Genomic DNA, 22,016 nt, shown 5'->3' with positions numbered 1-22,016 from the left:
AGCGCAACCATGCTTCATGTGTAAAAAAGCAATTATTGCTTGAACGGCTCCAGTTATGAAGGAAATATGTTTCATTTAAACTTTAGACTACGATCAGGTCTAGTAGTACTACCCCAGATCATGTAAGAAACAGACTGCTCGATCGCTTGGTCTAGCACGCAACCCTTATGAGGGAACGGCCACCAGTCGGCAACAGCGTCACACCCTTACTTGTAGCACCAACCACTAGATGGCACTCCGTTCTGTGAAATATGTGGCAACATCGTCCAAATGCATGGAGCTCTCCACCATTTGGCGTCTGTAAAGTACAGCTGTTTCTGACATACCGGTGGTAGTGGATCGAGTTGTCATGCCGAGGGCCTGCGAGTATATCAACTGTGGAAGGAGTAGATGGACAAAACCTGAACTAGTAAAAATGTAGTAGAACTGTCTCAAAACTGAAAATTATAAAAAGTATGTAGTTTGTTCATATTGCATTTAAGTACCAAATAAAGATACTCCGTTAGGCTGCACAAATAAGTTTCATTGCCTTTCCTTGATCACTCTACCACGTTTAACTAGAAAGAAGTAATGTGTTAAATCTGAGCAAAACAGTGCTGCTTGTGACAGTAGTAGATGTGCTGACCGCAAAATTAAGATGTTTACCATTACAGATTTTTTTTTACTCACGATATTTAAAGTTTCACAATATTTATTTTATTCGAAGATATCGTTGTTAAGAGCGTACATGAAATTGTATTCGTTTACAACTAACATTAATCACATGCAAAATGTGATTATACTTAAGAACGCTAACAGAAATACTTAAAAAGGATGCAAAATCTGTTTCTTAAACTTATTTACAGTCTCAATGTGAAATATATATTGTCGTTATAACTCACCTAATCCCTATAGATACTCTATGCAAAATAAATAATTATGTCTAATGTCAGGACGCAAAACCCACTGCTCAGTGCAATATTTGTCAGTAAATTAACTGATTATATTTCAAAGACGTTGAGAAGATTTTGAAAACTTTCTAGTGTTAACCTGCACGTGGAGATCCTTTTTACCACCATAATCCGTATCAGAAGAGCTGTATAACAAAGAGGAAATAGACGGCATGTAAGGTGAGTGTAAAACCTATGCGACTGCAATACAGTCTGCATTTAAACAGTAACTCGCGAGAAATGTTTGTGCGTTACTTTTAATTTATTTCATTTGGCATATGATTGTAAGAAATATCCCTACAGTAGAAATAAACTTCGTTTGTAAAATTGCAGGAGCTAATCTAGATTCTTCGATTGAAAACTCAGGAAAAACCACAGCCGATCATGAGCTACAGTCATCTGCGTGACGAATGCATTTCGCGCGCAGCGCTCTTGCCAAACACAAATAAGCGTCATTCACGTCACCGAAGATACAGAGTTGCCAATTCCGCGACATAGACAAGTCAGGTAGCATTGTAGCGTCGCCTGTGACATCTGTTGATCGACGGGAAAACTATTTTTAAGGTTGCCTGATCCGCCGTAAGGACGGTCAATCTGTTTCTTAAGTGATCTGAGGTACTACGACCACAAAGGTAGATAGATACCCCCAACAGCCGAAACTGGGAACGAGCACGTCTGAGTAACATCACGAGGAACTATCATCTTGGTGAACCATGGAGGTATAAATGCGGCTAACCTAAGGTTTTGGGGTAAGTGAGATTGCGAACGCTGGCGTCAAGTTTCTGACGTAATGACAACTTACTTTTTTTTTTATCTCCACGTTCGCTAACTCCTATACCGATCTTCAAATATCTTTCCCTCTCTCTCTCTGCATTATTAACATTTAGCACTGACATTAATTCTCTTACCGAGCTGAGGTCTAAATTACAATGAAATTACAGATACATATAAAATACACTCTGATAGATTACACAAAATTATCACAACACAAAAAAGATACGTAATGTAAAGAAAAACAACACAGAAATGACGAAAAAAACAGTATAGTGACACACAGAAAGATTGGGTCAAATAGACCCGTTGCAAAATCAGTGGCAGTTCGCAATCATACATTCGCAGTGATCTCCCAGACGGCTCATTTGCGGACCCACGTTGACTAGAACTTTCTTACAGATAATTTTCTTCCATTGTTGAATGTTCTGACACGCATCCGGTTACTCTGTTAAATATGATACACTAATTCAGTAATGTGGAGCTGAAATATGGCAGTGATAGCACTGGTTCGTAAAGAGCATGTAAGCGACGTGTGTTTACCATGTACCACAGAAGTTTCGGTGAAGTCGAGATGCTAAAACTGATAAACTGATAAACGAGACTTGTGGTCTTTCGGGTCAGGAAACAAAGTGGGTCTACAAATGTGTTGGCCCACCCTTAGCCTTGATGACAGCTTCCACTCTCGCAGGCATACGCTCAGTCAGCTCCTGGAAGATTTCTCGGTGAATGGCAGCCCATTTTTCACGGAGTGCTGCACTGAGGAGAGGTATCGATGTCTGTCGGTGAGGCCTGGCACGGTTTTCATAATATCCCAAAGGTGTTAATGCCCCCAACGTGATTCTCACGTTCTTTTAGGGACTCTAAGGCAGTACCAGGGCTCCTTCACGGGACCACGAACGCGTGCTGCAGGCCATTCTTCTTCCGCACCTCCTTTAGGTGCCGCGCTTGCACCAACAGCGCATGTTAGTATAACGTAGGGAACTCCCACTTCAATAGAGAACAAGAGACACTTCTCTCGCCTATCGAGAAAAGCAAAATTGTCGTTTCCCCCTCCCCACCTAATAAATAATCCTAAGTGCGAGATGGCGGACGCTGCTAGCACTTCCTCTGCTGTTACCCGCAGCAAGACTGCAACACACGAGGCGCGAGGATCGACTGCACCCGCCGAAACTCGCGCCCCGCCCGCTACCGAAGGCAAGGGAGCGGCTGGCGACGCTCGACAGCTTGGCGCGAAAGCGTAAAAGCAGCTCGAGTCGCGCCGGCTATCACCGAACTATTCGGGGCGGACGTCTCACCCACCAAAACAGCAACACTTATCATAACCTTACACTCCCCTGTCACTGGACAGTCATGCACCATTCTCCCACCGACGCCGCAGCCTCAAGAGATCGAGGCAGCGGCGGCGGAAGCGGACCCAGAAAACCACTACACAGAGCCCTGGCAGGTGGAGGGCCCAAAACGCAGACACAGAAAAATACCAGCACAGACAAGCGAGCAACCAAACTCGCGAGGCAACCGAAAGGCGCTGTTGCCTACACCTAATAGCTCATCTCAGGCTAGCAACAATATTAACACGAAACAAAACGCAAACACGGCTGTGGTGAACAACAACAAAGCACACAAAGCCACAGCGGTGCCCACACAACACAAGACTGGTTTCCCCCCAGTCGTTATACAAAACTATGGGAACTTTAGTGTTCTTAACACTGCATTCGCGTAAAGGCACATAAAAAGCACATTACATGCAAAGTACTCGGGGGATAGGGCCTCACTGTACGTTGCCACAGACAACGAATATAAAGATCTTCTGACCTTCCTCAAAGATCGGAAGATCGAACATTACACGTACAGAACGCTGGACGAGAGAACCCAGCAGTACGTGATCAAGGGAGTGGATCCCAGTACCCCCAACGAGACAGTACAGGCGGCCCTTTGTTATCTGGGATTCGACTGTAAAAGTGCCTCCCGGATGATGGTTCAAATGGCTCTGAGCACTATAGGACTCAACATCTGAGGTCATCAGTCCCCTAGAACTTAGAACTACTTAAACCTAACTAACCTAAGGACATCACACACATCCATGCCCAAGGCAGGATTCGAACCTGCGACCGTAGCGGCCGCGCGGTTCCAGACTGTAGCGCGTAGAACCGCATGGCCACACCGGCCAGCACTCCCGGATGACAGGGTTCCGTACACACGCACCGTTACCACACTACATGGTTGAGTTAGCCGACACGGCTGATTCCCGCGCCATCCTGCAGATAAAGAGCTTTCTGCGGATGGACGTACGTGTAGAACATTACGAACCACCCAGTGTCCCCCAACAATGTAACAACTGCCAGCGATACGGCCACTCGGCCGTCCGCTGTGGCCTGGCAACTCGTTGCCGCGGATGTGCTGGCAGTCACAGATGCGACACCTGCACACAAACACAGCCAAACCAGCGACGCTGTGCCAACTGCAGTGGGCCCCATGTGGCCAACTTCAGGCAGTGCAGTGCATACAAACAGGCGCTGAAGCGTAAACAAGACAATAACAGGGTACACTACGACATTCCACGCCCAAGGCCAGCGCCGAACCCAGTAAGGAACGGCGAAACGTTTGCAACGGTTGCACGCCCTGGCGGAACGGCACAGGCCGCGAAACCTCAGCGCCCTTCACACACACGCGAAACAACCGCTGCAACAGCTACACAACAGCCACAGACAACACCTGAAAACCAACAAGCATCGGTACCAACCCCAAACAACACGAGCCCACTCCCGGTAGTCAGGTGCTGCGAAGGAACGCACGCTATACAGGAAAACACACCCACACAAGAACCCCCAGAACCCCAAGCCCAGAGGAGGAATAGACGTATACGTAAACACAGGGCGGGGAACACCAAATCACCACAACAGGCCACCCAGCAACAACAGACCAATAACAGTCAAGACAACGAGACTGTAACCCACACTACCATCCCCCTCACCACAGAAGTAACACAGACGCCACAACCTTTGTCACAAAACATAAACGCTGATAACCACGCAGTTGAGCGCCCCCACAAACCAAACAAAACATAAACACAAATGCCACTCCCAACACACCAATACCCGCACAAGCGGCCGCTAACTCTACAACAGCACCTCAGGCTGCCACACCCAACACCAACATATCACCTGGGGGAATACTGGAAACACTATTCCCTCGACACACGACCGTTCAAATCCTTGCCAAGGTGCTGACGATCGTCACTACACTCATCACCCAGCTCATGAGCGCCGAACCCGGGCAATACTGGGCTGTCATACACACTGCCATCACAACACTCTTACATGAATAACATACCACACCCGGCCCGTAACGCAAACCCGCACACACTATCACAGATCCTATTCCGGAATGCAGACTCGATCCACAACAAAAGGGCAGAATTTGCCGCGTTCATGAGCGCAAGGGAATCCTTGTAGCGCTACTGAGCGAGTCTGAGCTTAAACCGCACAAACAATTAAACTTTCCTGGCTACTGCGTCTATCGTACCGACCGACCGGGCGACGCCGTGGCAGGTGGAACTGCAATCGTCATACACAAAGGCATTGAGCACACAAACATAGAGCTCCCTGAACTGGAAAAAATCGAGACTACGGCCGTCAGAGTAAAGTTCAACGGAGCCTACACCACACTGATATCGGTATACAACAGCCCTGTAGGCATTTCAACACGCGATATCAGCACACTACTCAACATCTCACCGCGAGTAATAGTCGCTGGAGATATGAACGCAAAACACCCAGAATGGAATTCACGCATACGAAATCCCAACGGCAAAAAACTGTATGTACATTCACTAGGCACAAACTACATTATACTAGCGCCGACTGAACCGACGCACATTCCCTATCAGGAGGGACACAAGCCAGAAGTGTTAGACATGGCCCTCATCAAGGGCATTACATCGACACTCAAAGTTGCCGTTGAAAACGATCTGCCCTCAAACCACCAACCTGTAATACTATACCTGTACATTGAGGAAACACTGCCGCACATGGAACAACGCAAGATGTTGGACTACAGGCGTGCGAATTGGACATTGTTCAAGGAAACGCTTGATAGCCACATCCCACCCATACACGAAATTAAGGAAACAGCACAAATTGACGAGGCAGTAGAAACCCTCACTAACGCCGTTCAGGACGCAATGGCGGGCACCATACCTGATCGCACCTCACAACAACACAGTGCGACCCCACCCCAGGAAATCCTGGGCCTAATCTCAATGAGGAATCGCCTCAGGAGACAATGGCAAGACACCAAGCGTCCGTACTTCAAACGGCACATTAACAGGCTACAGGGCATCATACACGCTAAAATACAAACACACAGAACACAACAGTGGAACCAAAAACTCGAAGGGGTGGACACCGCGCGACCTAGCGTGTGGCAACTAGCCCGACACTTCACCAGGGAGAAAATATATACCCCAACGCTTCAAGGGCCTGATGGACCTGCATACTCAGCGGAAGAGAAAGCAGAACTAATGGCCCGCACACTCGCAGCGTCATTCACACCGAACCTGGTACCATCAGATCCAGTGTTCACACTTACTACTGACCAGGAGGTTACACGCATTCTAGCCCAACCATCGCGCGACGACACTCGACATGCTAGCACAGCCGAAGTCTCCTGGGCTATAATGCATTCCGCTGCTAGGAAAGCCCCTGGTCATGATGGCATTCAAATCCACGTCCTCCAGGAGTTCAGTGATAAAGCCACTGAATACCTAACACACATAACGAATGTCATACTAAAACACCAACACTTCCGCACCTTTTGGAAGACGGCCAAGGTCCTGATGTTCAGAAAGCCGGGGAAAGACCACAGCCTCCCACAAAATTACCGACCCATCAGCCTTCTAAGCTCGCTCAGCAAGATTGTTGTGAAGGTGATTCTCAAATGCATCACTAGGCACTGCATAACAAATGACATCCTGAGACGGGAGCAATTCGGCTTCAGGAATCACCACTCCACAACACAACAACTCTTACGGGTTGTTGAACATATAACACAAGGCTTCAACATAAACAAAGCTACATGGGCGGTGTTCCTGGACATCGAAAAGGCTTTCGACCGTCTTGACACAACGGCCTCATCCACAAACAGTGCGGCGCGGGATTCCCCGACGGGCTGGTGCGTCTAATACACTCATACCTCACAGACATGAGTTTCAACACCGACGTGCAGGGAAAACAATCAACACGACACGGTATACACGCGGGAGTACCCCAGGGAAGCATCCTATGGCCCCTACTGTTTAACCTCTACATAAACGATCTCCCAACCACACACAACACAACGATGGCAATCTACGCGGATGACACAGCCATCCTCGCGCAAGATTGGAAACCATCAAACATTACGTCACGCTTACAGACTGCACTCAGAGTGGCTGAGCCTTGGTTGGAGAAATGGCATGTTAGAGTAAACGTCGACAAGTGCGAAGCCGTTCTGTTCATTAGAAGACCGAAGCAACTGCGCAAACACCGATACTGCAGACCGATAACTCTACATGCACGCCCAACACGTTTCCGTGAGAAAGTCAAATACCTCGGTGTCTGGCTGGACCGGAAATTGCTCTGGGGGGACCACATACAACACATGACCAACCGAGCTAGCGCGAGGCTCAAACAGCTCTACCCTATGCTCAACAGGCGTAGCATACTGAACAGAAGCGTGCCGAGGTCCATGTACATGACACTTATTCGACCCCTGATGACGCACGCAGCTCCTGTCTGGGCATACGCTGCGCCTACACGTCTGCGCCGTCTGCAGCTCATACAAAACAAAGTACTCAAAATCATAAGCAATGCTCCACGATACACACGCATCGCGGACCTTCACCGGGAATACCGACTTGAGACTCTCACGGAGGTAATCCACAAACTCACCACAAGACTATACAGAAACTCCAGACATTCGCAGAACCCGTTTATTCTAAATCTGGTGAACTACGACCACAACCATAGATGGAAACATAAAAGACCAAAAGACATACTTGTAAGGACCTAACATCTATGGCCAAGCACACGCAAACAGAACGGTACAGGTGAGCCCCTGTTAATCAGACGCCATTACTGGATATCTAGCTGGAATACACTGCCGAATAACTGGCACCACGCAGGGAAGCCGTACCATACACTGCATGCAGGCAAGCTCCACACATCCCCCACATAGTGAGATGATCTATGGCCGATCTCCCACTACTATATAACGATCTTGATTGTTCCAGGAATGTAGCGGCTGCAGCAACTGGGATACATCGCCATCGCTTGCCACGGTAATGATGCATTATACCCATACTAACAAATCCAACCTTGCATGAACTATCGTAGCTAGTAAGCCATTGCTGCTCTTACTACCCATCTCACTGTCGCAGAGGTTTTTTTCCCACGGCACGAGCCTTGGCACCTTTTTCCCTCTGCTCTTCAAATCGCTACCCTCACTCGCGTTTCGTCCACAATCTATCACCTGATGGACCGTGTTAATGCGTAGTCTTACCCAGACGCACGGATAACATCACAGCCCAGCATCCTGTGATCCACTTACTAGATAACTAACATGTTGACGGAGGTGACAGTAGAACTTTTGGTTTGGTCACCACGTTGGTGCGGGCGTGGAGAGGCCCCATCTCTATATAGGTCGGGACTCTGTGCAGGCCTGTCCATTACAGGAATGTTATTGTCGTTTAACCACTCCGCCACAGGCCGACCATTACGAACAGGTGCTCGATCGTGTTGAAAGATGCAATCGCCATCCCCGAATTGCTCTTCTACATCTACATCTACATGGATACTCTGCGAATCACATTTAAGTGCCTGGCAGAGGGTTCATCGAACCACCTTCCCAATTCTTTATTATTCCAATCTCGTATAGCGCGCGGAAAGAATGAACACCTATATCTTTCCGTACGAGTTCTGATTTCCCTTATTTTATCGTGGTGATCGTTCCGCCCTATGTAGGTCGGTGTCAACAAAATATTTTCGCATTCGGAGGAGAAAGTTGGTGACTGGAATTTCGTGAGAAGATTCCGTCGCAACGAAAAATGCCTTTGTTTTAATGATTTCCAGCCCAAATCCTGTATCATTTCTGTAACACTCTCTCCCAAATCCTGTATCATTTCTGTAACACTCTCTCCAATATTTCGCGATAATACAAAACGTGCTGCCTTTCTTTGAACTTTTTCGATGTACTTCGTCAGTCCTACCTGGCAAGGACCCCACACCGCGCAGCAGTATTCTTAAAGAGGACGGACAAACGTGGTGTAGGCAGTCTCCTTAGTAGGTCTGTTACATTTTCCAAGTGTCCTGCCAATAAACCGCTGTCTTTAGTTAGCCTTCCCCACAACATTTTCTGTGGGTTCTTTCCAGTTTAACTTGTTCGTAATTCAACAGTGGGAAGGAAGAAGGTGCTTAAAACATCAATGTAGGCCAGTGCTGTGACAGTTCCACGCTAAACAGCAAGGGGTGCAAGCCCCCTCCGTGAAAAACATGACCACCGCATCCGAATTTCACTGTTGGCATTACACACGCTGGCAGATGACGTTCACTGGGCATTCGACATACCCACACCCTGCCATCGGACGGCAACATTGTATACCGAGATTCGTCACTTCACACAATGTTTTTCCACTGTTCAATTGTCCAATATTTACGCTCCTTACACCAAGCTTATGAGCAGTCGCTCGACCATGAAAACCAAGTTGCCTCACTTCTCGCCTAACTGTCATAGCACTTGCGGTGGAGCTTGATGCAGTTTGGAATTCCTCTGTGTTGGTCTGCCTATTACACGTTGCGACCCTCTTCAACTGTCGGCGGTCTCTGTCAGTCAATTGACGAGGTCGGCCTGTACGCTTTTGTGCTGTACGTGTCCCATCACGTTTCCACTTCATTATCACATCGGAAACAGTGGACCTAGGGATGTTTACGAGTGTGGAAATCTCGCGTTCAGAGGTATGACACAAGTGACACTCAATCACCGGACCACGTTCGATGTCCGTGAGTTCCCCTGAGCGCCCCATTCTGCTCTTTCATGATGTCTAATGACTACTGAGATCGCTGATATGGAGTACCTGGCAGTAGGTGGCTGCACAATGCACCTAATATGAAAAACGTAAGTTTTTGGGGGTGTCCGGGTACTTTTGATCACCTAGTGTTGCTTGCCGATCTATCTTCAAAATCATTTAAAATGAATGGTAATGGCAGAATAGGGAGATAAGAATTCTCAATTGGTATAAGGGGCGGGTACTGCTTTTTTACTATGCAACGACATTACAAAACCATGCAGAAAGAATTCAGAGATTTAGTTGACAATGAAACAGCAAAACATTACAATGATTGACAGGTGGGATTCGTTGTTCTGTACATAAACAATCACTTGTGCTAAATTTGCAGGCATGGAATACGTGAAGAAATTGGTAGTACGAAGACTAAAATTTCTGAAGTCGTTTACACTATTCCATTGACAGTCGCAACAGTTTTCAATGGAACTGAACGAAGAGTATGGAGACATCACATATTACAGAAAAGTAAGTTTATCAAGTCAAGGAGAATGCGTGGAATGATTTTCCGATTTAAAAGTCGCTATTGTTGAATTGTATACATGGAATTGTATATATGGAAGAAGCCTGGAGATACTAAAAGGATCAGATAGATTATATAATGGTAAGACAGAGATTTAGGAACCAGGTTTTAAATTGTAAGACATTTCCAGGGGCAGATGTGGACTCTGACCACAATCTATTGGTTATGAACTGTAGATTAAAACTGAAGAAACTGCAAAAAGGTGGGAATTTAAGGAGATGGGACCTGGATAAACTGACTAAACCAGAGGTTGTAGAGTTTCAGGAAGAGCATAAGGGAACAATTGACAGGAATGGGGGAAAGAAATACAGTGGAAGAAGAATGGGTAGCTCTGAGGGATGAAATAGTGAAGGCAGCACAGGTTCAGCTAGGTAAAAAGACGAGGGCTAGTAGAAATCCTTGGGTAACAGAAGAAATATTGAATTTAATTAAAGAAAGGAGAAAATATAAAAAAGCAGTAAATGAAGCAGGCAAAAAGGAATACAAACGTCTCAAAAATGAGATAGACAGGAAGTGCAAAATGGCTAAGCAGGGATGGCTAGAGGACAAATGTAAGGATGTAGAGGCTTATCTCACTAGGGGTAAGATAGATACTGCCTACAGGAAAATTAAAGAGACCTTTGGAGAAAAGAGAGCCACTTGTATGAATATCAAGAGCTCAGATGGAAATCCAGTTCTAAGCAAAGAAGGGAAAGTAGAAAGGTGGAAGAAGTAGAGAGGGTCTATACAAGGGCGATGTACTTGAGGACAATATTATGGAAATGGAAGAGGATGCAGATGAAGATGAAATGGGAGATACGATACTGCGTGAAGAGTTTGACAGAGCACTGAAAGACCTGAGTCAAAACAAGGCCCCGGGAGTAGACAACATTCCATTGGAACTACTGACGGCCTTGGGAGAGTCAGTCCTGACAAAACTCTACGATCTGGTGAGCAAGATGTATGAGACAGGCGAAATACCCTCAGACTTCAAGAGGAATATAATAATTCTAATCCCAAAGAAAGTAGGTGTTGACAGATGTGAAAATTACCGAACTGTCAGTTTAATAAGTCACAGCTGCAAAATACTAACGCGAATTCTTTACAGACGAGTGGAAAAACTGGTAGAAGCCGAACTCGGGGAAGATCAGTTTGGATTCCGTAGAAATATTGGAACACGTGAGGCAATACTGACCCTACGACTTATCTTGGAAGCTAGATTAACGAAAGGCAAACCTACGATTCTAGCATTTGTAGACTTAGAGAAAGCTTTTGACAATGTTGACTGGAATACGCTCTTTCAGATTCTGAAGGTGGCAGGGGTAAAATACAGGAAGCGAAAGGCTATTTACAATTTGTACAGAAACCAAATCGCAGTTGTAAGAGTTGAGGGTCATGAAAGGGAAGCAGTGGTTGGAAGGGTGTGAGACAGGGTTGTAGCCTCTCCCCGATGTTATTCAATCTGTATATTGAGCAAGCAGTGAAGGAAACGAAAGAAAAATTCGGAGTAGGCATTAATATCCATGGAGAAGATATAAAAACCTTGAGGTTCGCCGATGACATTGTAATTCTGTCAGAGACAGCAAAGGACTTCGAAGAGCAGTTGAACGGAATGGATAGCGTCTTGAAAGGAGAATATAAGATGATCATCAACAAAAGCTAAACGAGGATAATGGAATGTAGTGAATTAAGTCGGGAGATGCTGATGGTATTAGATTAGGAAATGAGGCACTTAAAGTAGTAAAGGAGTTGTGCTATTTGGGGAGCAAAATAACTGATGATGGTCGAAGTAGAGAGGATATAAAATGTAGACTGGCAATGGCAAGGAAAACGTTTCTGAAGAAGAGAAATTTGTTAACTTCGAGTATAGATTTAAGTGTCAGGAAGTGCTACAATATTTCGATCGACGTATTTGTGAGAAATACCTTTTTTAGATTGTTGTTATGGTCTCCAGTCCAGAGACTGATTTGATGCATCTCTCCGTGCTACTCTAGCCTGTACAAGCTTCTTAATCTCCCAGTACCTACTGCAACCTTCATCCTTCTGAATCTGCTTAGTGTATTCATCTCTTGGTCTCCCTCTACGATTTTTACCCTCCACGCTGCCCTCCAATACTAAATTGGTGACCCCTTGATGCCTCAGAACATGTCCTACCAACCGATTCCTTCTTCTAGTCAAGTTGTGCCACAAACTCCTCTTCTCCCCAATTCTATTCAATACCTCGTCATTAGCTATGTGATCTACCCATCTAATCTTCAGCATTCTTCTGTAGCACCACATTTCGAAAGTTTCTATTCTCTTCTTGTCTAAACTATTTATCGTCCACGTTTCACTTCCATACATGGCTACACTCCATACAAATACTGTCAGAAACCACTTCCTGACACTTAAATCTATACTCGATGTTAACAAATTTCTCTTCTTCAGAAACGCTTTCCTTGCCATTGCCAGTCTACATTTTATATCCTCTCTACTTCGACCATCATATTTTGCTCCCCAAATAGCAAAACTCATTTACTACTTTAAGTGAGTCATTTCCTAATCTAATAACCTCAGCATCACCCGATATAATTCGACTACATTCCACTGTCGTCGTTTTGCTTTTGTTGATTTTCGTCTTATATCATCCTTTCAAGACACTGTCCATTCCGTTCAACTGCTCTTCCAGATCCTTTGCTGTCTCTGACAGAATTACAATGTCATCGGCGAACCTCAACGTTTTTATTTCTTCTCCATGGATTCTAATTTCTACTCCGAATTTTTCTTTTGTTTCCTTTACTGCTTACTCAATTGCTCAATATACAGATTAAACAGCATTGGGGATAGGCAACAACCCTGTCCACTCCCTTCCCAACCACTGCTTCCCTTTCATGCCCTTCGACTCTTTATAACTGCCACCTGGTTTCTGTACAAATTGTAAATAATCTTTCGCCCCCTGTATTTTACCCCTGCCACCTTCAGAAGTTGAAAGAGAGTATTCCAGTCAACATTGTCAAAAGCTTTCTCTAAGTCTACAAATGCTAGAAACGTAAGTTTGCCTTTCATTAATCTATTTTCTAAGATAAGTCGTAGAGTCAGTATTGCCTCACGTGTTCAAACATTTCTACGGAATCCAAACAGATCTTCCCCGAGGTCGGCTTTTACCAATTTTCCCATTCGTCTGGAAAGAATTCGTGGTACTATTTTGCATCCGTGACTTATTAAACTGATAGTTCGGTAATTTTCACATCTGTCAACACCTACTTTCTTTGGGATTAGAATTATTATATTCTTCTTGAAGTCTGAGGGTATTTCGCCTGTCTCATACATCTTGCTCACCGGATGGTAGAGTTTTGTCAGGGCTGGCTCTCCCAAGGCTATCAGTAGTCCTAATGGAATGTTGTCTACTCCCGGGGCCTTGTCTTTCAGTGCTCTGTCAAACTCTTCACGCAGTATCATATCTCCCATTTCATCTTCATCTACATCATCTTCCATTTCCATAATATTGTCCTCAAGTACATCACCCTTGTACAGACCCTCTGTATACTCCTTCCACCTTTCTGCTTTCTCTTCTTTGGTTTGAACTGGGTTTCCATCTCAGTTCTTGATATTCATGCAAGTGATTCTCTTTTCTCCAAAAGTCTCTTTAATTTTCCTGTAGGCAGTATCTATTTTACCCCTAGTGATATATGCCTCTACATCCTTACATTTGTCCTCTAGCGCCTCGTGATGACTGGGTGTTGTGTGATGTCATTAGGTTAGTTAGGTTTAAGTCGTTCTAAGTTCTAGGGGACTGATGACCATAGATGTTAAGTCCCATAGTGCTCAGAGCCATTTTTTTGTCCTTTAGCCATCCCTGCTTAGCCATTTTGCATTTCCTGTCGATCTCATTTTTGAGACATTTGTATTCCTTTTTGCCTGCTTCATTCACTGCATTTTTATATTTTCTCCTTTCATTAATTAAATTCAATATATCTTCTGTTACCCAAGGGTTTCTACTAGCCCTCGTCTTGTTACCTACTTGATCCTATGTTGCCTTCACTATTTCGTCCCTCCTAGCTACCGATTGTGCTTCTACTGCATTTCTATCCCCCATTCCTGTCAATCGTTCCCTAATGTTCTCCCTGAAACTCTCTACAACCTCTGGTTCTGTCAGTTTATGCAGATACCGTCTCCTTAAATTCTCACCATTTTGCAGTTTCTTCAGTTTTAATCTACAGTTCATAACCAGTTCCGCCCCTGGAAATGTCTTACAATTTGAAACCTGGTTCGTAAATCTCTGTCTTAGCATTATATAATCTATCTGAAACCTCTTTTAGATTACGAAATAAATAAGTCACTATTACGTGGCACCTTGAGTGTGAAACTCTGTGAAACTGTTTGTATCTGTCCGTATGCCGATAGTTTGTACTAGACAAAAATTATAATAAGTATTTAGCGTGCCAAAAATAAATAATACTGAAAAATTGCTTTGTAATCTATGTTGCGAAATCCCTGCCATTTAACCACTTAAATGTTAAATGCTATGCGTTGGTAGGTTTTCCTTCTTCCTCCTCCTCCCCCCCTCCCTCCCCCCGGACTTCGTAGATTGACAAATTCCAAAGCATTGACTCGTGATGGACCATTCATGAGATTTGTTACACGGAACCTTTAGCAATGGAAAGACGCCGTTTAATTGGAAAATAGCATCCAACATAAAAGAAACACTAGATTAAATAATATCACAGTTTTCAGGAAATATTAGACTATATTAAATTACAAAGATACTTACATTAATTGTGTTGCTGTGTGTAACTATGAGTTCACCTAGTGAAATTGCACCTCAATAAAATAGTAACAGTAATAATAACGTTGTGCCAAATAATTATCTGTAGCGATGGCAGATATGCCTCCAATCTGTATCGCTGCAATAACAAAAAAGGCACCATCCTCTTGGCAAGACAACTGAACTGCGTAATTATTCTAGTGTTTCAGCCGTTGCATGGCACAATCGATACAACCGCTTACAATAATTAATATATTAAGTAATTTTTTATTTATATGTAAGTTTTTGCAATACATCAACGCCCATCCTACAAATCTGCCTTTAAATTGCTCCCTGAATTGCAAGACGAAAGGACGCACCTACAGGCGAGCAATTCACCCTACAGCACATTCAGTACAATATTTACATAGATATTCAAACACAATTCGTGGTATACAATATTTGAATGAGGCGCGTGCGCCCAGAACATTTCAATGTTGGTATTCCTGCTGCACGCATTCGCATCCGCGTGGATTTCAGTGTGGCAACAGCCGTTATAGTTTTAGCTGAACTTACTATACGCTGATCACAGTTTATGTACAGATCATATGTGCATGTGCGCAAGACATCACTGTGACAGGACATTCCATGAAGTTTTTACAAAAAAATATGCACTAATATCTAAAACAGGTGATATGGCGCGCGCCGCTATCTTGTGATCTTGTTTAAAGCGGGCGCTATAATCGATTATAGTTCGCTGTTCTGGTGCGGGTGACGCGCTCCGGTGGTGATTGGCTATTACGTCACTGGCGTGTATTTGCGGTGGCCAGCGGAAAGCGAGAGGGCAGTTGGTTTCCGGGTATTGCACGGAACGTGAAGTTCGCTCTGCCTGACCTGCTGGTGACTAGCGCTAAGGTTGTTGTACCTCGCAATGTGAGCGGAGTGGTCTGGGGCGGAGGCGACTCGCCGCTGTGCTGGCCATGCGGTGGTGATTAATTGGAGTCGGCGTACTGCTTCTGCCTACCTGTCTGATGTGGAGGTCCAGTGTGGTCCTGTGATACTCTGGCCTGGAGACAACTAGTTGCTGAATTTTGGAGTCGTCTGCCAGGTTAGGGTATGGGCTCGGTTGGCTCGTCAAATTTTCCGTTGGAAGCTCCAGCAGCGGTTTCTGAACTTCATTCTGATGTGGGACGGCGTTGTTGGAAGTTTTTGCTGTGTGTGTGTATGGCACGTTAAGATATTTGTTGGTGCTAATTTATTTGCTCAACTGGAGTACCTTTGGGTATCCCGCTGAGTGGGTCGTTACTCACCCGGTCTGCTCAGCGTTACCTTTGGTGGTGCCTGTTTGTTCCTTTTTGAAGGAATTCACGTAGGTGATTATTTGCGTATCACAGCATCTTCTTCCTGTCGGTTAAATTTCGCGTCTGTAGCACGTCATCTTCGTGGTGTAGCAATTTTAATGGCCAGTAGTGTAGTTAAATATAGTCACCTCTGAAGCTGTACCATCGATTGTAAATTGCACTTCATATTGACAAACTCAGAAGTTGTATGAACGAATGGTGTCTGTTCTTCCGGGCATGTCCGAAAGAATAGATACCACGCGGAATCCGCAGCTGCCAAACGTGTTGTGTAAACTGAAAGTAGAGGGGAGAGAGGGAACGGAATTATTGATATCAGTAGCATAGGAAATGCATGCGGCATCGGCGACGAGTGAAAATATGCGTCGGGCCGGGGTGCGAAACCGGGATCTCCTGCTTACTAAGCTGTTTGTTAACATTTAGCTTGCAGTTGATGTTATATTACGGCGCTTGTGGGAAATGCAAATCTGCGGCGGACGTAATACGTCACGCCAGTTATGGTGAGTTTTCCATGGTGCCAAACATACATCTTCTACTCCGGCGAACGTCTGTCACTTCTGCAGGCTTCGTAGTTTCTGCTAGATGATAGAATGAGTATCTTCTGGAAAAGTTAAAATTTGTCGTTCTTGAAACTTTTGTTAACGTGTAATTTTTCGTAGACGTAGAATGACTTTGAATTTCTCTGTTTCGTGAGTTTTGTACTCGTATGTTGATTTTGTGTTCTAAGTGTGCAGTTACGAAGACGAAACGACTGGAGCAAATGATTTATAAAGTTCTGAATAAGTCTACAGAGAGGGAGTCATGAGAAGGAAACAGAAGAAGATTCAGATAACACGTTTGTCGTATTATTTTCATAGCGGGTGTTGTTATGAAGGATTTTCCTGCAGTTAAGTCAGGAAATCAATCTGAGCACTAGATTCTAGTGAATATAATGTTGAACTATTTATCTCGGTTTCCGATGACCTCTTCCTTAACATTTAGCGTACTCCGCTATGAAGACTAAAGTTTGTTTTGTTCATGTGTTTCTTTAGATGTAAATTGGCTGTAAAGGAAATTTAAGGGAAGGATCATTAGTTTGCTTACAGTGCTTATGTATTTTATTACCAGAATTCCTTTTCCATTTTAACTTCAGCGATAGGTACTGCTGAATTGAAGTTTCATCTATGGATACAGATTTAACACTAGCTATGCCAAAATTTGTATATGTAGAGTAGAAAGTACAATTTCTTTTTCTTTACTGTAATTTCATTCCCCTGCCCCATATGGGCAGGAGAGGGCTGGCAGCGGCACAGTCCACCGCTCTTCAGCCAAATGGCTTTACAAAAATACAGGAGGGGGATTACATAAAAAGGGGGATATAAAAAACACAGTAAATGGAGATGATAGGAGTTAAAATATATGGGGACAGTTAAAAAGTCGACATAAAGTTAAAAGAACACAGCTGGAAAATCAAAGTGCACTTAAAAATACACTGGAGGCAAACACAAGTTAAAAGTCGGCCACAGGACAAAATCACACAGATTATGACACTTAAAAAACCACTGGAAGTGACAGAGCACTCATGAAGAATAAAAATCGCTGGTAGGGACCTGCCGAAGGACTGGAGGCTGAAGAGGAGGGAAAAAGAGGGGAGGAAGGTACAGGAAGAGGAAGAAAGGGGGGTAGGAGGCGTGCCAAGGGGCAGGAGAATGTACAATAAACCTAGAAAACTTTTGAAATTCAACTAAATACTTATACATACAAGTTATAACTTAAAATAATCCATATATTTTGGGCAGCCCACAGGTAATGGCAGCTATATACAAGACCAGCACCATATGAGTTAAATACTGCGCCACCCGGACATGGTGTTCATCGCACTTGCGCTATCTTGGGATGCCTCTCGGCTAACCCACATTTTACCTAGCGCCACCTATCCACAGTACCCATTCATGACCACAATGCTCGCTACTTTGAGATTTCCACACGAGGTTATTGTGCATCTGCGCTAAAGGTAATGCATCCATAACCCATCGAGGCATGTTTGAAAGAACAGACACCACGCCTTCATACAACTGATCCACCTCGAAGGGCAATGGATCCATCACCTTCAGTGCGGATGCACGATTACGTCGGACATCAGGCGTGAATCTCAAAGTAGTGAGCATGGTGGTCATGAAGACGTACTGTGGGTAGGTAGCGCTAGCTGGGAATGTGGGTTAGCCAAGAGGCGTGCTGAGGTAGTCTCTGCAATTGTGATAATAACTATGTTCGGGTGGTGCAGTGGCTAACGCAAGTTCCTCGAAAGCAGGAGATCCTGGGTTAGAATCCCAGTCAAGCACACACTTTCACTTGCCACTGATGATTCCACGTAAAGTCCCAATGCAACTGACACCATCAGTCCATTTCCTTTCTCCCCCTCCATCCTCACCTTGCAGACATTTGCATCACATTGCAGACTTTTATTTATTCACAGTACCTTCGCAATACAGATATTCACTTACGAAATTTGTCATTAATAACGCATCTCACTATAAAAATAACAGAAAAGTGCATAGCTACAACATCATAAAAAAGGATTGTATTCGCTACTCTGGATTAAACATCACTTTGGAACAGAAAGGGCTGAATTATGGAACAAATATCTTTGGTCATTTGCCAAATGGTATTAAAAGTCTGACAGATAGCCAACCAGTATTTAAAAGCAAATTAAAAGAATTTCTGAATGACAACACCTTCTACTCAATAGATGAATCCTTAGATATGAAGTAATAACTGTAAAAAATAGTTAATTAATTATTTTGTCTAAAGAGAACTTATGTTAAAGTGACACGTTCCACATCATTACGAAATATCGTTTTCATGATCTATGGAACAAGGATTAATGTATGTATGTAAAACCAGATGTCTGGCTTTACCGTCCAGAACTGCAGTAGCTTAACGTTTATCTTATCATTTTGCACCTCACATTTAGGATTATTCCCATCGTGTCCATTTGCTGTTGAAATTGCGTATTTTTCAATGCAGTATACGAGGAATTCAAGTTGAAAAAAAACACATTTAAAATTTCGCCGCAAATTAGATTGCACAGGTCGTCGACTCGCCAATCGCAACAGGGTCACCAGTTTGTTGCGCACGAGCTTTAGGATTCAATTTAACGTGGACTTTTCCATTTATTTTATTTGCTTATCGCGCACACAATGAATCTAAATTACAACAGGCACAGCGTTACAAACTTCCTTTCTCGTTAAAGGCGAAAGAATAATAATGCTATTATGACAAGATTATCATGGCAAATAGTTTAAAATGGTCCAAATGGCTCTAAGCACTATGGGACTTAACATCTGAGGTCATCAGTCCTCTAGACTTAGAACAACTTAAACCTGACTAACCTATGGACATCACACACAGCCATGCCCTAGGCACGATTCGAACCTGCGACCGTAGCAGCAGCGCGGTTCCGGACTTAAGAGCCTAGAACCGCTCGGTCACAGCGGCCGGCGGCAAATATTTTAAAAACACTTACAAGTTAAGTAAGAATTTAACATGTTCCCACAACTCCCTTCACGTTTTTGTTTCGGATGTCACTGTCTTGCTGGATGTTTCTCAAAAAATATCCCATGGTAGAGCCAGTTAAATGTTGATCCAGTGACTGACTTAGACTAGTAACATATTAAGGAAAGAAGCGTACAACAATATCACTGTAATTGAGCAGGTCACGTTTCAGCCATGTGATTTATGACCCATATGTAAACAAACACCATCTCTAATGCATATCTCCTGCTCCCTCCCCCCCTCACTCCCTCTCCCTCTCCCTGTAGGTCACACTATCATTTATGACACACTGTCATTTTACGATCAAACATGGTTAAAGAAGACAAGTACCACACTCTACTGTAATGTCAGACTTTGCCCACTGTAAAAACGAAACTGCTGGAAATTTAAAAAGTATAAAACACAGAGTAATCCTATTTGACAGCATGTGCTACATCCTTTATCGCTTACACAAGGATCGTATATACTTTCTGCCACTTGGGTAGTGCATATGTGATTACTTACTGCCCTATTAGTTGCTTGTAGTACTGTAATGCTCTATGAGTACATTTTCCATGTATAACTTGATCAAAAGTTTCTGGATACCTACTAGTGTACATATATGGGAAGCATCTGCCGTCAAAATACTCACCGTACTTAAAAAGAAAATCATGACTTTCATTTCGAAAACGGAACAAAGTCTCGCTGGTTAAGAAATTGCAGGTTCGACTGTGCAGTAGAAGTTTCGCTGGGAACATTGGGAAACCCTTACACATCCTCCATATAGTCCCGAGTATCTGACCACGCGATTTCCAGCGGAAGGGACTTCAAGGCCATATTTTGTCCGGAACTGACGTTGCACTCCTGCACAGTAATGCCGGATTCTCATATAGCTTGCTGGCTCTGACAGAAATAGAATTGTCTCCTCGGCTTCCAAAATTTCATGTGATCTGCTTTTCCAAGTATATGGTTGCTCTACACAAGAGGGAATACGTTAGTTGATGTTCATAACTTCAACACAAATTCTCGTTTATAAAACAAAAACATGTCCGCTCAGGAGCAAACTAACCTGCTGTCTAAGCGCACTTATGTATCATGTTGTATTTTGGCAAAATCTGAAATACTTCGTCATCTTCATAATATTTCTCTCTTATGCCCATTTCTCATTGTTAAACAGTTATTTTGATACACCAAACAGTCTGATTGTGGTTTCCAAAGATTATACACTCACGTCTAGATGATTGTTCGAGCGGTTTCCCTTCTCCACCTGATTTAAATAACAAACATTGCATGAAACACATAATCTTACAGAGAAAAATTTATAAAACTCAGAGAGAGGGGGAGCACATTTCCAGCTTCCACCTTAGATTAAGGGGACGTCGTTCCGATAGACATGATGTCCTAGCCAAGGAAATAAAGTTTTGCTAGATCTATACTCAATGAGTGTCCATCACAAGCGCACCCTAAAACAGCCGGAAAAACTAAAGAAAACAATACTACAATTTAAAAAGGCATAAGAAGCAAGCAAACCCTCGATTATCCGGGTGCGAATTATCAAGTTCGGATATCATCCATGCATAGTTCGACAATTTTTGAAAGAAATAAAAAACGAAGCTTTAAGTATCCTTTAATAGTTTGAAGGTATGTTTTCGTTTATAACGCCGTGTTATGGGTGTGAGTGATATTTTACTGCCAGAAGACGATGCTAACTCAAATTCAAACACAAATAAATAAAACCGATCGCTTAAAGCAGTTGTATATTACTAAATGGTTGTAACGTTTCTAACATTAATAATCGTATCAAACAGTAGCATTCACCACTTAGTTCCGAGATATTGCAACTACCGACAACTAAAAGACAAAACAGAAAGCTGCGCTGTAATTCAAGAATTGTTGAGACCACACTGGAGGCCAAGGCCCGTTCTCTGTTTACAACGAGATTTTCACCTTGTCACTTCGATCGACCACATGCGTGAGCACTGTTAAACTGCCACTTGAGAGGTGCAAATACTTGAGACCCCTGTCGGCACAGCTGTATCACAACGAGGAATGTTCCAACGCTGCTACTGTACCAGCCATAACAACAAATTCTGAAAATTTGCCACGAACTGTCCTACGGCAG

This window comes from Schistocerca cancellata, chromosome 9, assembly GCF_023864275.1.
Source record: "Schistocerca cancellata isolate TAMUIC-IGC-003103 chromosome 9, iqSchCanc2.1, whole genome shotgun sequence".
NCBI classification, from domain to species: Eukaryota; Metazoa; Arthropoda; class Insecta; order Orthoptera; family Acrididae; genus Schistocerca; species Schistocerca cancellata.
Note: the sequence above shows the minus strand (reverse complement) of the source record.